The following is an 18,294-nucleotide window of genomic DNA, read 5'->3' as shown; positions in this document are numbered from 1 at the left end:
TTTGGAACAAAGACGCCTTCAAATCACTTGACACATTGTAACGTTTGCTACGCAAGTCGAGCTGTGACCTGTATTTACATATTTACGTCCTTGTGTGTGTAGTTCAAGCAGCTATATAACTGGTCAATCGCGATATGTATTGAGTACTAGTATTTGTGTGTTGTGTGTGTGTTTCTGTGTGTGATTTTGACTAAATTTATTCCGAACGGCGCTCAAAATAATTTGACACTTTGTTATTTTTGAACGCAACTCGCACTATGACCCTTACTCAATTTGCATAAGTAATACGAATGCTGTAGTTCAGAAAATCTATTGGTTAACTTTTGCTCGTGTCTGGGTGCGCAAAACAAAACTGCACATATAATTATCGCATAGCTGAATTTCTACAAATCAATTGGACTTAAACTACTAGTATAATGATTGTGACGATTAATCGCTTGTCTGAGTACATGCGGCGACGAATTATTGGATTGGCAGCAGCCGGACGAAAAATGAAAGAGATATCGGAACAGTTTTTGTTGAGGAAAACAAAACAAACGCAGCCAGTGATACATTTTGAAAACAAAAATACAAAATAATCGCAATCAGAGGCGCCGACCACGCGCGTTGGAAATAAATAAAACGTGTTGTGACAGTCTCACCAAACTCTTTCACTCGCACAATATAATTATGTTATTTCCCAAAGCACTTATATTTAATACATTGACGAAAAACACCGCAAGAAAAATGTAAATCAGGCTTGTAATTACTACTCGAACGCAATGTTGATCACTGTAAAAGTGGATAAATTCGAACCGTCATCAAATTCAAAATTCAAGCGATCTCGTTGAATGTCAAAAATAAACTCGATGTTTAGAAAGACAAAAACAACACCATATTAGAGTGCAAAAAAAGTTAGCAGCAAAGAACGAGAAGTGCATGTGGGAAAGCGATGAGTGAACTCGAGGAAAATTATGCTGATGTGAGAACAAGCCATATACTCGCGGAGTACTCGCTAAAACATCGAGAAAATGTGCCATTTCAAAGGGCACCCTTACAAATAATGTCTGCGATTGTGTGAACATGAAAACGTGCAAACAAGGAACAGAACTCGTGGTCCACAAGGAAACTTAGCGATGACGCAGTTAGATGTATACGGCTGTTGAAAACAGAGACTCCTTCGATCTCATATAAGCAGGTTCACGTGGATGTATCATTTTCAACTTTTACCAACAACGCTATGATAATAAAGACATTGTGAAATTCATTTGTTTTTATGTAGAAAAATACAGTAATTTTACCAAGTAAAATCATATTTATTAAAATTGTTGTTCATACACGAGTTGTCGAACACACTACATAGTTTGTAATTTCATCTAGCTCCTTTCAGTCACGATTCAAAACAAATAAAAGGCACAAATATAGATAATATAGCAAATTATTTTTTTCTGTAATATTCGTGTGTAATCAGTAATTATGAAAAAAAAATTATGGGTACATATGAAATAGATTTCGTTATGAATTATTCTTAATATCAATTTCTAAATTATTTTGTCAAAATCAGTTTTTTTTCCAGGTTTTTTCCCCAAAACGAAAGAATTTCGTAATGTCGGGAACGAGAAGTTTTTTTCTTATTATTATTTTTTGGGAACGGAAAGTCTTTATCGTAGAGCTTCGCCTCGGTTGACAATGAGCTCTTCGGGTCGCTAAAACTGTATGTCCACTTCTGTTGGGGTGAACATTTGTATTATTATACTGAATAAATCTTAGAACAGAAATGGTGGCACTCAATTATGGCAATCTTCCAGCTCATCGTTAGAAAGATTTTAGGAGGCAAATTTAATCTTGAAGGATTGCAGGAAATTGACCCTTACCGATTCATATTTATGAATTAATCGGGATTCAGGTATCATAGTGTTTGTAACAGGAAGAAAAAAAACGCTTTCGCGTGGGATTTTTCATGCAAACATTGTGAATGGTTCCCCGACACTGATTCCTTTTTAACTTTAAATTTTTCTAAGACGCGGCAAACCCTGCTCATGACCGGAGACGTCGTCGAGATGCAGATGCGATTCCTCTTAGCAACGCGTTCTATTTATTTTCAAAGCGTGTGGTCGGCGCCTTTGATTGCGTTTATTTTGTTCTTTTATTCAGTGAACGTAATCTATCACTGGCAGCGTTTGTTTTTTCGCGTCTCACAACTTAATGTCCAAGCTGACTTTGTTTTGGCTGTAAGTGAACTACGTACAGCTCATGAAAGTATTTCGCCCAGAGTTCGCAAAAAAACGGAATACCCTGCAAAATTTGAATCCTTTATTTTATAACGAGACATTGGGCGCAAACATAAAAACCATAATTGTAATTCAACAGATTTATGTAACGTGTTAGTCCGCTTGCCAGCCGCCTAGTTAGAAAACGCGATCTCCAGTGAAGTCGGTGTCGACAACTTCGGACAAGTAAGATGGGCGCTGGCCGACATTACATTTGCAAGTATTGTATTTGTTTGACAAATTGTACACTACGGTCATTCTATAACAATCGATCAGTCGTTTTTTTCACAGTCTTACTATTCCTGCAGATATTCTTCAATTGTTATAGGTGCCACGGATTTTAACATAACTACAACTTGACCCGTGTTAAACCCAAACCATGCGTGCATGACAACCGTCACCCTACACACGGTTTAACTCAACGAATACCGTTCTCTACAGTAGACATTTTTCGCTCTCCACCAAAAATAGAATGGTTTTATTTCATATTAGTTGTGTCTGTGTCAGTGTCGTATTTGATTTCACATGTTTGGTTCGATCTTGTTTATGGTGTACATTATTATCACCAATTTTATATGGCCGTGTGATCCACCGTATTTTTTTCAACGGTCGTTCTATAAATTTCTAATTGTATTTATTCTTATTTTAACATCATAAAAACAAAAATGATACACTTGTACATGAAACAGTAGGTAATGAACTGTAAATGCGGGCGGTTGTGCTGTCAGGCGAGCGAGCGAGCGAGCGAGCGATTGCGCGAGCGGATACTTCCAGATTTGCGCGGTCGAAAAAAAAGCGGAAATTGCGCGGTCGGATTGAACAAAGCGAGCGAAAAAAAAGCGATCGAAATCCGGAAGCGGGCGGGAGGTTCGGCGAAATGAGTACTGTAGCATGTCATGAACCCCACAATATGAGTTGATAGCATGTCATGAACCCCACAATATGAGTTGTTAGCATGTCATGAACACCACACTATGAGTTGATAGCATGTCATGAACCACACAATATGAGTTGATAGCATGTCATAAACCCCACAATATGAGTTGATAGCATGTCATGAACCACACAATATGAGTTGATAGCATGTCATGAACACCACAAAATGAGTTGATAGCATGTCATGAACCACACAATATGAGTTGATAGCATGTCATGAACCACACAATATGAGTTGATAGCATGTCATGAACCCCACAATATGAGTTGATAGCATGCCATGAACCACACAATATGAGTTGATAGCATGCCATGAACCACACAATATGAGTTGATAGCATGTCATGAACCACACAATATGAGTTGATAGCATGTCATGAACCCCACAAAATGAGTTGATAGCATGTCATGAACCACACAATATGAGTTGATAGCATGCCATGAACCACACAATATGAGTTGATAGCATGTCATGAACCACACAATATGAGTTGATAGCATCTCATGAACACCACAATATGAGTTGATAGCATGTCATGAAAACCACACTATGAGTTGATAGCATGTCATGAACACCACAATATGAGTTGATAGCATGTCATGAACACCACAATATGAGTTGATAGCATGTCATGAAAACCACACTATGAGTTGATAGCATGTCATGAACCCCACAATATGAGTTGATAGCATGTCATGAACACCACAATATGAGTTGATAGCATGTCATGAACACCACAATATGAGTTGATAGCATGTCATGAACACCACATTATGAGTTGATAGCATGTCATGAACACCACAATATGAGTTGATAGCATGCCATGAACCCCACAACATGAGTTGATAGCATGTCATGAACACAACAATATGAGTTGATAGCATGTCATGAACACCACAATATGAGTTGATAGCATGTCATGAACACCACAATATGAGTTGATAGCATCTCATGAACACCGCAATATGAGTTGATAGCATGTCATGAACACCACAATATGAGTTGATAGCATGCAATGAACACCACAATATGAGTTGATAGCATGTCATGAACACCACAATATGAGTTGATAGCATGCAATGAACCCCACAATATGAGTTGATAGCATGTCATGAACACCACAATATGAGTTGATAGCATGTCATGAACCCCACAATATGAGTTGATAGCATGTCATGAACCCCACAATATGAGTTGTTAGCATGTCATGAACACCACACTATGAGTTGATAGCATGTCATGAACACCACAATATGAGTTGATAGCATCTCATGAACACCACATTATGAGTTGATAGCATGTCATGAACCCCACAATATGAGTTGATAGCATGTCATGAACCCCACAATATGAGTTGATAGCATGTCATGAACCCCACAATATGAGTTGATAGCATGTCATGAACACCACAATATGAGTTGATAGCATGTCATGAACACCACAATATGAGTTGATAGCATGTCATGAACACCACATTATGAGTTGATAGCATGTCATGAACACCACAATATGAGTTGATAGCATGCCATGAACCCCACAACATGAGTTGATAGCATGTCATGAACACCACAATATGAGTTGATAGCATGTCATGAACACCACAATATGAGTTGATAGCATGTCATGAACACCACAATATAAGTTGATAGCATGTCATGAACACCACAATATGAGTTGATAGCATGCAATGAACCCCACAATATGAGTTGATAGCATGTCATGAACACCACAATATGAGTTGATAGCATGTCATGAACCCCACAATATGAGTTGATAGCATGCCATGAACACCACAATATGAGTTGATAACATGTCATGAACACCACAATATGAGTTGATAGCATGCCATGAACACCACAATATGAGTTGATAGCATCTCATGAACGCCACAATATGAGTTGATAGCATGTCATGAACCCCACAATATGAGTTGATAGCATGTCATGAACCACACAATATGAGTTGATAGCATGTCATGAACCACACAATATGAGTTGATAGCATGCCATGAACACCACAATATGAGTTGATAGCATCTCATGAACACCACAATATGAGTTGATAGCATGTCATGAACCACACAATATGAGTTGATAGCATGTCATGAACCACACAATATGAGTTGATAGCATGTCATAAACCCCACAATATGAGTTGATAGCATGTCATGAACCACACAATATGAGTTGATAGCATGTCATGAACACCACAATATGAGTTGATAGCATGTCATGAACCACACAATATGAGTTGATAGCATGTCATGAACCACACAATATGAGTTGATAGCATGTCATGAACCCCACAATATGAGTTGATAGCATGCCATGAACCACACAATATGAGTTGATAGCATGCCATGAACCACACAATATGAGTTGATAGCATGTCATGAACCACACAATATGAGTTGATAGCATGTCATGAACCCCACAAAATGAGTTGATAGCATGTCATGAACCACACAATATGAGTTGATAGCATGCCATGAACCACACAATATGAGTTGATAGCATGTCATGAACCACACAATATGAGTTGATAGCATCTCATGAACCACACAATATGAGTTGATAGCATGTCATGAACCCCACAACATGAGTTGATAGCATGTCATGAACCACACAATATGAGTTGATAGCATGTCATGAACCCCACAATATGAGTTGATAGCATCTCATGAACACCACAATATGAGTTGATAGCATGTCATGAACACCACAATATGAGTTGATAGCATGTCATGAACACCACAATATGAGTTGATAGCAAGCCATGAACACCACAATATGAGTTGATAGCATGTCATGAAAACCACACTATGAGTTGATAGCATGTCATGAACCCCACAATATGAGTTGATAGCATGTCATGAACCACACAATATGAGTTGATAGCATGCCATGAACACCACAATATGAGTTGATAGCATCTCATGAACACCACAATATGAGTTGATAGCATGTCATGAACCACACAATATGAGTTGATAGCATGTCATGAACCACACAATATGAGTTGATAGCATGTCATAAACCCCACAATATGAGTTGATAGCATGTCATGAACCACACAATATGAGTTGATAGCATGTCATGAACACCACAATATGAGTTGATAGCAAGCCATGAACACCACAATATGAGTTGATAGCATGTTATGAACACCACAATATGAGTTGATAGCATGTCATGAAAACCACACTATGAGTTGATAGCATGTCATGAACACCACAATATGAGTTGATAGCATGTCATGAACACCACAATATGAGTTGATAGCATGTCATGAAAACCACACTATGAGTTGATAGCATGTCATGAACCCCACAATATGAGTTGATAGCATGTCATGAACACCACAATATGAGTTGATAGCATGTCATGAACACCACATTATGAGTTGATAGCATGTCATGAACACCACAATATGAGTTGATAGCATGCCATGAACCCCACAACATGAGTTGATAGCATGTCATGAACACAACAATATGAGTTGATAGCATGTCATGAACACCACAATATGAGTTGATAGCATGTCATGAACACCACAATATGAGTTGATAGCATCTCATGAACACCGCAATATGAGTTGATAGCATGTCATGAACACCACAATATGAGTTGATAGCATGCAATGAACACCACAATATGAGTTGATAGCATGTCATGAACACCACAATATGAGTTGATAGCATGCAATGAACCCCACAATATGAGTTGATAGCATGTCATGAACACCACAATATGAGTTGATAGCATGTCATGAACCCCACAATATGAGTTGATAGCATGCCATGAACACCACAATATGAGTTGATAACATGTCATGAACACCACAATATGAGTTGATAGCATGCCATGAACACCACAATATGAGTTGATAGCATCTCATGAACACCACAATATGAGTTGATAGCATGTCATGAACCCCACAATATGAGTTGATAGCATGTCATGAACCACACAATATGAGTTGATAGCATGTCATGAACCACACAATATGAGTTGATAGCATGTGATGAACCCCACAATATGAGTTGATAGCATGTCATGAACCACACAATATGAGTTGATAGAATGCCATGAACCACACAATATGAGTTGATAGCATGTCATGAACCACACAATATGAGTTGATAGCATGCCATGAACCACACAATATGAGTTGATAGCATGTCATGAACCACACAATATGAGTTGATAGCATGTCATGAACCCCACAATATGAGTTGATAGCAAGTCATGAACCACACAATATGAGTTGATAGCATGCCATGAACCACACAATATGAGTTGATAGCATGTCATGAACTACACAATATGAGTTGATAGCATGTCATGAACCCCACAATATGAGTTGATAGCATGCCATGAACACCACAATATGAGTTGATAACATGTCATGAACACCACAATATGAGTTGATAGCATGCCATGAACACCACAATATGAGTTGATAGCATCTCATGAACACCACAATATGAGTTGATAGCATGTCATGAACCCCACAATATGAGTTGATAGCATGTCATGAACCACACAATATGAGTTGATAGCATGTCATGAACCACACAATATGAGTTGATAGCATGCCATGAACACCGCAATATGAGTTGATAGCATGTCATGAACACCACAATATGAGTTGATAGCATGTCATGAACCACACAATATGAGTTGATAGCATGTCATGAACCACACAATATGAGTTGATAGCATGTCATGAACCCCACAATATGAGTTGATAGCATGTCATGAACCACACAATATGAGTTGATAGCATGTCATGAACCACACAATATGAGTTGATAGCATGTCATGAACCCCACAATATGAGTTGATAGCATCTCATGAACACCACAATATGAGTTGATAGCATGTCATGAACACCACAATATGAGTTGATAGCATGTCATGAACACCACAATATGAGTTGATAGCAAGCCATGAACACCACAATATGAGTTGATAGCAAGCCATGAACACCACAATATGAGTTGATAGCATGTCATGAACACCACAATATGAGTTGATAGCATGTCATGAACACCACAATATGAGTTGATAGCATGTAGTGAACCACACAATATGAGTTGATAGCATGCCATGAACCACACAATATGAGTTGATAGCATGTCATGAACACCACAATATGAGTTGATAGCATGTCATGAACACCACAATATGAGTTGATAGCATGTCATGAAAACCACACTATGAGTTGATAGCATGTAACGAACCACACAATATGAGTTGATAGCATGTCATGAACCACACAATATGAGTTGATAGCATGTCATGAACCACACAATATGAGTTGATAGCATGTCATGAACCCCACATTATGAGTTGATAGCATCTCATGAACCACACAATATGAGTTGATAGCATGTCATGAAAACCACACTATGAGTTGATAGCATGTCATGAACACCACATTATGAGTTGATAGCATGTCATGAACACCACAATATGAGTTGATAGCATGTCATGAACCCCACAATATGAGTTGATAGCATGTCATGAACCCCACATTATGAGTTGATAGCAAGCCATGAACCCCACAATATGAGTTGATAGCATGTCATGAACCCCACAATATGAGTTGATAGCATGTCATGAACCACACAATATGAGTTGATAGCATGTCATGAACACCACAATATGAGTTGATAGCATGTAATGAACCACACAATATGAGTTGATAGCATGCCATGAACCACACAATATGAGTTGATAGCATGTCATGAACACCACAATATGAGTTGATAGCATGTCATGAACACCACAATATGAGTTGATAGCATGTCATGAAAACCACACTATGAGTTGATAGCATGTAATGAACCACACAATATGAGTTGATAGCATGTCATGAACCACACAATATGAGTTGATAGCATGTCATGAACCACACAATATGAGTTGATAGCATGTCATGAACACCACATTATGAGTTGATAGCATGTCATGAACACCACAATATGAGTTGATAGCATGTCATGAGCACCACAATATCAGTTGATAGCAAGCCATGAACACCACAACACGAGTTGATAGCATGTAATGAACCACACAATATGAGTTGATAGCATGTCATGAACCACACAATATGAGTTGATAGCATGTCATGAACCACACAATATGAGTTGATAGCAAGCCATGAACCCCACAATATGAGTTGATAGCATGTAATGAACCACACAATATGAGTTGATTGCATGTCATGAACCACACAATATGAGTTGATAGCATGTCATGAACCCCACAATATGAGTTGATAGCATGTCATGAACACCACAATATGAGTTGATAGCATGCCATGAACCCCACAATATGAGTTGATAGCATGTAATGAACCACACAATATGAGTTGATAGCATGTCATGAACCACACAATATGAGTTGATAGCATGTCATGAACCCCACAATATGAGTTGATAGCATGTCATGAACCACACAATATGAGTTGATAGCATGTTATGAACCCCACAATATGAGTTGATAGCATGTCATGAACACCACAATATGAGTTGATAGCAAGCCATGAACCCCACAATATGAGTTGATAGCATGTAATGAACCACACAATATGAGTTGATAGCATGTCATGAACCACACAATATGAGTTGATAGCATGTCATGAACCCCACAATATGAGTTGATAGCATGTCATGAACACCACAATATGAGTTGATAGCATGTCAGAAACACCACAATATGAGTTGATAGCAAGCCATGAACCCCACAATATGAGTTGATAGCATGTAATGAACCACACAATATGAGTTGATAGCATGTCATGAACACCACATCAGTTGAGAGCATGTCATGAACCACACAATATGAGTTGATAGCATGTCGTGAACCACACAATATGAGTTGATAGCATGTCATGAACACCACAATATGAGTTGATAGCATGTCATGAACCACACAATATGAGTTGATAGCATGTCATGAACACCACAATATGAGTTGATAGCATGTCATGAACCACACAATATGAGTTGATAGCATGTCATGAACCCCACAATATGAGTTGATAGCATGTCATGAACACCACAATATGAGTTGATAGCATGTCATGAACACCACAATATGAGTTGATAGCATGCCATGAACACCACAATATGAGTTGATAGTATGTCATGAACACCACAATATGAGTTGATAGCATGTCATGAACACCACAATATGAGTTGATAGCATGTCATGAACACCACAATATGAGTTGATAGCATGTCATGAACACCACAATATGAGTTGATATCATGTCATGAACCCCACAATATGAGTTGATAGCATGTCATGAACCACACAATATGAGTTGATAGCATGTCATGAACACCACAATATGAGTTGATAGCATGTCATGAACACCACAATATGAGTTGATAGCATGTCATGAACACCACAATATGAGTTGATAGCATGCCATGAACCCCACATTATGAGTTGATAGCATGTCATGAACACCACAATATGAGTTGATATCATGTCATGAACCCCACATTATGAGTTGATAGCATGTCATGAACCACACAATATGAGTTGATAGCATGTCATGAACACCACAATATGAGTTGATAGCAAGCCATGAACCACACAATATGAGTTGATAGCATGTCATGAACACCACATTATGAGTTGATAGCATGTCATGAACACCACAATATGAGTTGATAGCATGTCATGAACCCCACAATATGAGTTGATAGCAAGCCATGAACCACACAATATGAGTTGATAGCATGTCATGAACACCACAATATGAGTTGATAGCATGTCATGAACCCCACAATATGAGTTGATATCATGTCATGAACACCACAATATGAGTTGATAGCAAGCCATGAACCACACAATATGAATTGATAGCATGTCATGAACACCACAATATGAGTTGATAGCATGTCATGAACCCCACATTATGAGTTGATAGCATGTCATGAACCACACAATATGAGTTGATACCATGTCATGAACCCCACAATATGAGTTGATAGCATGTCATGAACCCCACAATATGAGTTGATAGCAAGCCATGAACCACACAATATGAGTTGATAGCAAGCCATGAACACCACAATATGAGTTGATAGCATGTCATGAACACCACAATATGAGTTGATAGCATGCCATGAACCACACAATATGAGTTGATAGCATGTCATGAACCACACAATATGAGTTGATAGCATGTCATGAACCCCACAATATGAGTTTATAGCATGTCATGAACACCACAATATGAGTTGATAGCATGCCATGAACCACACAATATGAGTTGATAGCAAGCCATGAACACCACAATATGAGTTGATAGCATGTCATGAACACCACAATATGAGTTGATAGCATGTCATGAACCACACAATATGAGTTGATAGCATGCCATGAACCACACAATATGAGTTGATAGCATGTCATGAACCACACAATATGAGTTGATAGCATCTCATGAACCACACAATATGAGTTGATAGCATGTCATGAACCCCACAATATGAGTTGATAGCATGTCATGAACCACACAATATGAGTTGATAGCATGTCATGAACCACACAATATGAGTTGATAGCATGTCATGAACCCCACAATATGAGTTGATAGCATCTCATGAACACCACAATATGAGTTGATAGCATGTCATGAACACCACAATATGAGTTGATAGCATGTCATGAACACCACAATATGAGTTGATAGCAAGCCATGAACACCACAATATGAGTTGATAGCAAGCCATGAACACCACAATATGAGTTGATAGCATGTCATGAACACCACAATATGAGTTGATAGCATGTCATGAACACCACAATATGAGTTGATAGCATGTAGTGAACCACACAATATGAGTTGATAGCATGCCATGAACCACACAATATGAGTTGATAGCATGTCATGAACACCACAATATGAGTTGATAGCATGTCATGAACACCACAATATGAGTTGATAGCATGTCATGAAAACCACACTATGAGTTGATAGCATGTAATGAACCACACAATATGAGTTGATAGCATGTCATGAACCACACAATATGAGTTGATAGCATGTCATGAACCACACAATATGAGTTGATAGCATGTCATGAACCCCACATTATGAGTTGATAGCATCTCATGAACCACACAATATGAGTTGATAGCATGTCATGAAAACCACACTATGAGTTGATAGCATGTCATGAACACCACATTATGAGTTGATAGCATGTCATGAACACCACAATATGAGTTGATAGCATGTCATGAACACCACAATATGAGTTGATAGCATGTAATGAACCACACAATATGAGTTGATAGCATGCCATGATCCACACAATATGAGTTGATAGCATGTCATGAACACCACAATATGAGTTGATAGCATGTCATGAACACCACAATATGAGTTGATAGCATGTCATGAAAACCACACTATGAGTTGATAGCATGTAATGAACCACACAATATGAGTTGATAGCATGTCATGAACCACACAATATGAGTTGATAGCATGTCATGAACCACACAATATGAGTTGATAGCATGTCATGAACACCAAATTATGAGTTGATAGCATGTCATGAACACCACAATATGAGTTGATAGCATGTCATGAGCACCACAATATCAGTTGATAGCATGTCATGAACCACACAATATGAGTTGATAGCATGTCATGAACCCCACAATATGAGTTGATAGCATGTCATGAACACCACAATATGAGTTGATAGCATGCCATGAACCCCACAATATGAGTTGATAGCATGTAATGAACCACACAATATGAGTTGATAGCATGTCATGAACCACACAATATGAGTTGATAGCATGTCATGAACCCCACAATATGAGTTGATAGCATGTCATGAACCACACAATATGAGTTGATAGCATGTTATGAACCCCACAATATGAGTTGATAGCATGTCATGAACACCACAATATGAGTTGATAGCAAGCCATGAACCCCACAATATGAGTTGATAGCATGTAATGAACCACACAATATGAGTTGATAGCATGTCATGAACCACACAATATGAGTTGATAGCATGTCATGAACCCCACAATATGAGTTGATAGCATGTCATGAACACCACAATATGAGTTGATAGCAAGCCATGAACCCCACAATATGAGTTGATAGCATGTAATGAACCACACAATATGAGTTGATAGCATGTCATGAACACCACATCAGTTGAGAGCATGTCATGAACCACACAATATGAGTTGATAGCATGTCGTGAACCACACAATATGAGTTGATAGCATGTCATGAACACCACAATATGAGTTGATAGCATGTCATGAACCACACAATATGAGTTGATAGCATGTCATGAACACCACAATATGAGTTGATAGCATGTCATGAACCACACAATATGAGTTGATAGCATGTCATGAACCCCACAATATGAGTTGATAGCATGTCATGAACACCACAATATGAGTTGATAGCATGTCATGAACACCACAATATGAGTTGATAGCATGTCATGAACACCACAATATGAGTTGATAGCATGCCATGAACACCACAATATGAGTTGATAGTATGTCATGAACACCACAATATGAGTTGATAGCATGTCATGAACACCACAATATGAGTTGATAGCATGTCATGAACACCACAATATGAGTTGATAGCATGTCATGAACCCCACAATATGAGTTGATAGCATGTCATGAACCACACAATATGAGTTGATAGCATGTCATGAACACCACAATATGAGTTGATAGCATGTCATGAACACCACAATATGAGTTGATAGCATGTCATGAACACCACAATATGAGTTGATAGCATGCCATGAACCCCACATTATGAGTTGATAGCATGTCATGAACACCACAATATGAGTTGATAGCATGTCATGAACCCCACATTATGAGTTGATAGCATGTCATGAACCACACAATATGAGTTGATAGCATGTCATGAACACCACAATATGAGTTGATAGCAAGCCATGAACCACACAATATGAGTTGATAGCATGTCATGAACACCACATTATGAGTTGATAGCATGTCATGAACACCACAATATGAGTTGATAGCATGTCATGAACCCCACAATATGAGTTGATAGCAAGCCATGAACCACACAATATGAGTTGATAGCATGTCATGAACACCACAATATGAGTTGATAGCATGTCATGAACCCCACAATATGAGTTGATAGCATGTCATGAACACCACAATATGAGTTGATAGCAAGCCATGAACCACACAATATGAGTTGATAGCATGTCATGAACACCACAATATGAGTTGATAGCATGTCATGAACCCCACATTATGAGTTGATAGCATGTCATGAACCACACAATATGAGTTGATAGCATGTCATGAACCCCACAATATGAGTTGATAGCATGTCATGAACCCCACAATATGAGTTGATAGCAAGCCATGAACCACACAATATGAGTTGATAGCAAGCCATGAACACCACAATATGAGTTGATAGCATGTCATGAACACCACAATATGAGTTGATAGCATGCCATGAACCACACAATATGAGTTGATAGCATGTCATGAACCACACAATATGAGTTGATAGCATGTCATGAACCCCACAATATGAGTTTATAGCATGTCATGAACACCACAATATGAGTTGATAGCATGCCATGAACCACACAATATGAGTTGATAGCAAGCCGTGAACACCACAATATGAGTTGATAGCATGTCATGAACACCACAATATGAGTTGATAGCATGTCATGAACCCCACATTATGAGTTGATAGCATGTCATGAACACCACAATATGAGTTGATAGCATGCCATGAACCACACAATATGAGTTGATAGCATCTCATGAACACCACAATATGAGTTGACAGCAAGCCATGAACACCACAATATGAGTTGATAGCATGTCATGAACACCACAATATGAGTTGATAGCATGTCATGAACCACACAATATGAGTTGATAGCAAGCCATGAACCACACAATATGAGTTGATAGCATGCCATGAACGACACAATATGAGTTGATAGCATCTCATGAACACCACAATATGAGTTGATAGCATGTCATGAACACCACAATATGAGTTGATAGCATGTAATGAACACCACAATATGAGTTGATAGCATGTCATGAACACCACAATATGAGTTGATAGCATGTCATGAACACCACAATATGAGTTGATAGCATGTCATGAACACCACAATATGAGTTGATAGCATGTCATGAACCCCACATTATGAGTTGATAGCATGTCATGAACACCACAATATGAGTTGATAGCATGCCATGAACCACACAATATGAGTTGATAGCATGTCATGAACCACACAATATGAGTTGGTAGCATGCCATGAACCACACATTATGAGTTGATAGCATCTCATGAACACCACAATATGAGTTGATAGCATGTCATGAACACCACAATATGAGTTGATAGCATGTCATGAACACCACAATATGAGTTGATAGCATGTCATGAACACCACAATATGAGTTGATAGCATGTCATGAACACCACAATATGAGTTGATAGCATGTCATGAACCCCACAATATGAGTTGATAGCATGTCATGAACCACACAATATGAGTTGATAGCATGTCATGAACCCCACAATATGAGTTGATAGCATGTCATGAACCCCACAATATGAGTTGATAGCATGCCATGAACCACACAATATGAGTTGATAGCATGTCATGAAAACCACACTATGAGTTGATAGCATCTCATGAACACCACAATATGAGTTGATAGCATGTCATGAACCACACAATATGAGTTGATAGCATGTCATGAACACCACAATATGAGTTGATAGCATGTCATGAACCACACAATATGAGTTGATAGCATCTCATGAACACCACATTATGAGTTGATAGCATGTCATGAACACCACAATATGAGTTGATAGCATGCCATGAACCACACATTATGAGTTGATAGCAAGCCATGAACACCACAATATGAGTTGATAGCATGTCATGAACACCACAATATGAGTTGATACATCTCATGAACACCACAATATGAGTTGATAGCATGTCATGAACACCACAATATGAGTTGATAGCATGTCATGAACCCCACAATATGAGTTGATAGCATGTCATGAACCCCACAATATGAGTTGATAGCATGTCATGAACACCACATTATGAGTTGATAGCATGTCATGAACCCCACAATATGAGTTGATAGCATGTCATGAACCCCACAATATGAGTTGATAGCATGTCATGAACACCACAATATGAGTTGATAGCATGTCATGAACCACACAATATGAGTTGATAGCATGTCATGAACCCCACAATATGAGTTGATAGCATGTCATGAACACCACAATATGAGTTGATAGCATGTCATGAACCCCACAATATGAGTTGATAGCATGTCATGAACCCCACTATATGAGTTGATAGCATGTCATGAACACCACATTATGAGTTGATAGCATGTCATGAACCCCACAATATGAGTTGATAGCATGTCATGAACCCCACAATATGAGTTGATAGCATGTCATGAACCCCACAATATGAGTTGATAGCATGTCATGAACCCCACAATATGAGTTGATAGCATGTCATGAACCCCACAATATGAGTTGATAGCATGTCATGAACCACACAATATGAGTTGATAGCATGTCATGAACCCCACAATATGAGATGATAGCATGTCATGAACCCCACAATATGAGTTGATAGCATGCCAGGAACCACACAATATGAGTTGATAGCATGTCATGAAAACCACACTATGAGTTGATAGCATCTCATGAACACCACAATATGAGTTGATAGCATGTCATGAACCACACAATATGAGTTGATAGCATGTCATGAACACCACAATATGAGTTGATAGCATGTCATGAACCACACAATATGAGTTGATAGCATCTCATGAACACCACATTATGAGTTGATAGCATGTCATGAACACCACAATATGAGTTGATAGCATGCCATGAACCACACATTATGAGTTGATAGCAAGCCATGAACACCACAATATGAGTTGATAGCATGTCATGAACACCACAATATGAGTTGATACATCTCATGAACACCACAATATGAGTTGATAGCATGTCATGAACACCACAATATGAGTTGATAGCATGTCATGAACCCCACAATATGAGTTGATAGCATGTCATGAACCCCACAATATGAGTTGATAGCATGTCATGAACACCACATTATGAGTTGACAGCATGTCATGAACCCCACAATATGAGTTGATAGCATGTCATGAACCCCACAATATGAGTTGATAGCATGTCATGAACACCACAATATGAGTTGATAGCATGTCATGAACCACACAATATGAGTTGATAGCATGTCATGAACCCCACAATATGAGTTGATACCATGTCATGAACCCCACAATATGAGTTGATAGCATGTCATGAACCCCACAATATGAGTTGATAGCAAGCCATGAACCACACAATATGAGTTGATAGCAAGCCATGAACACCACAATATGAGTTGATAGCATGTCATGAACACCACAATATGAGTTGATAGCATGCCATGAACCACACAATATGAGTTGATAGCATGTCATGAACCACACAATATGAGTTGATAGCATGTCATGAACCCCACAATATGAGTTTATAGCATGTCATGAACACCACAATATGAGTTGATAGCATGCCATGAACCACACAATATGAGTTGATAGCAAGCCATGAACACCACAATATGAGTTGATAGCATGTCATGAACACCACAATATGAGTTGATAGCATGTCATGAACCCCACATTATGAGTTGATAGCATGTCATGAACACCACAATATGAGTTGATAGCATGCCATGAACCACACAATATGAGTTGATAGCATCTCATGAACACCACAATATGAGTTGACAGCAAGCCATGAACACCACAATATGAGTTGATAGCATGTCATGAACACCACAATATGAGTTGATAGCATGTCATGAACCACACAATATGAGTTGATAGCAAGCCATGAACCACACAATATGAGTTGATAGCATGCCATGAACGACACAATATGAGTTGATAGCATCTCATGAACACCACAATATGAGTT

This window comes from Saccoglossus kowalevskii, chromosome 12 (genome assembly GCF_978046115.1).
Source record: "Saccoglossus kowalevskii chromosome 12, keSacKowa6.1, whole genome shotgun sequence".
Lineage (NCBI taxonomy): Eukaryota > Metazoa > Hemichordata > Enteropneusta > Harrimaniidae > Saccoglossus > Saccoglossus kowalevskii.
This window is presented reverse-complemented; position numbering follows the sequence as displayed.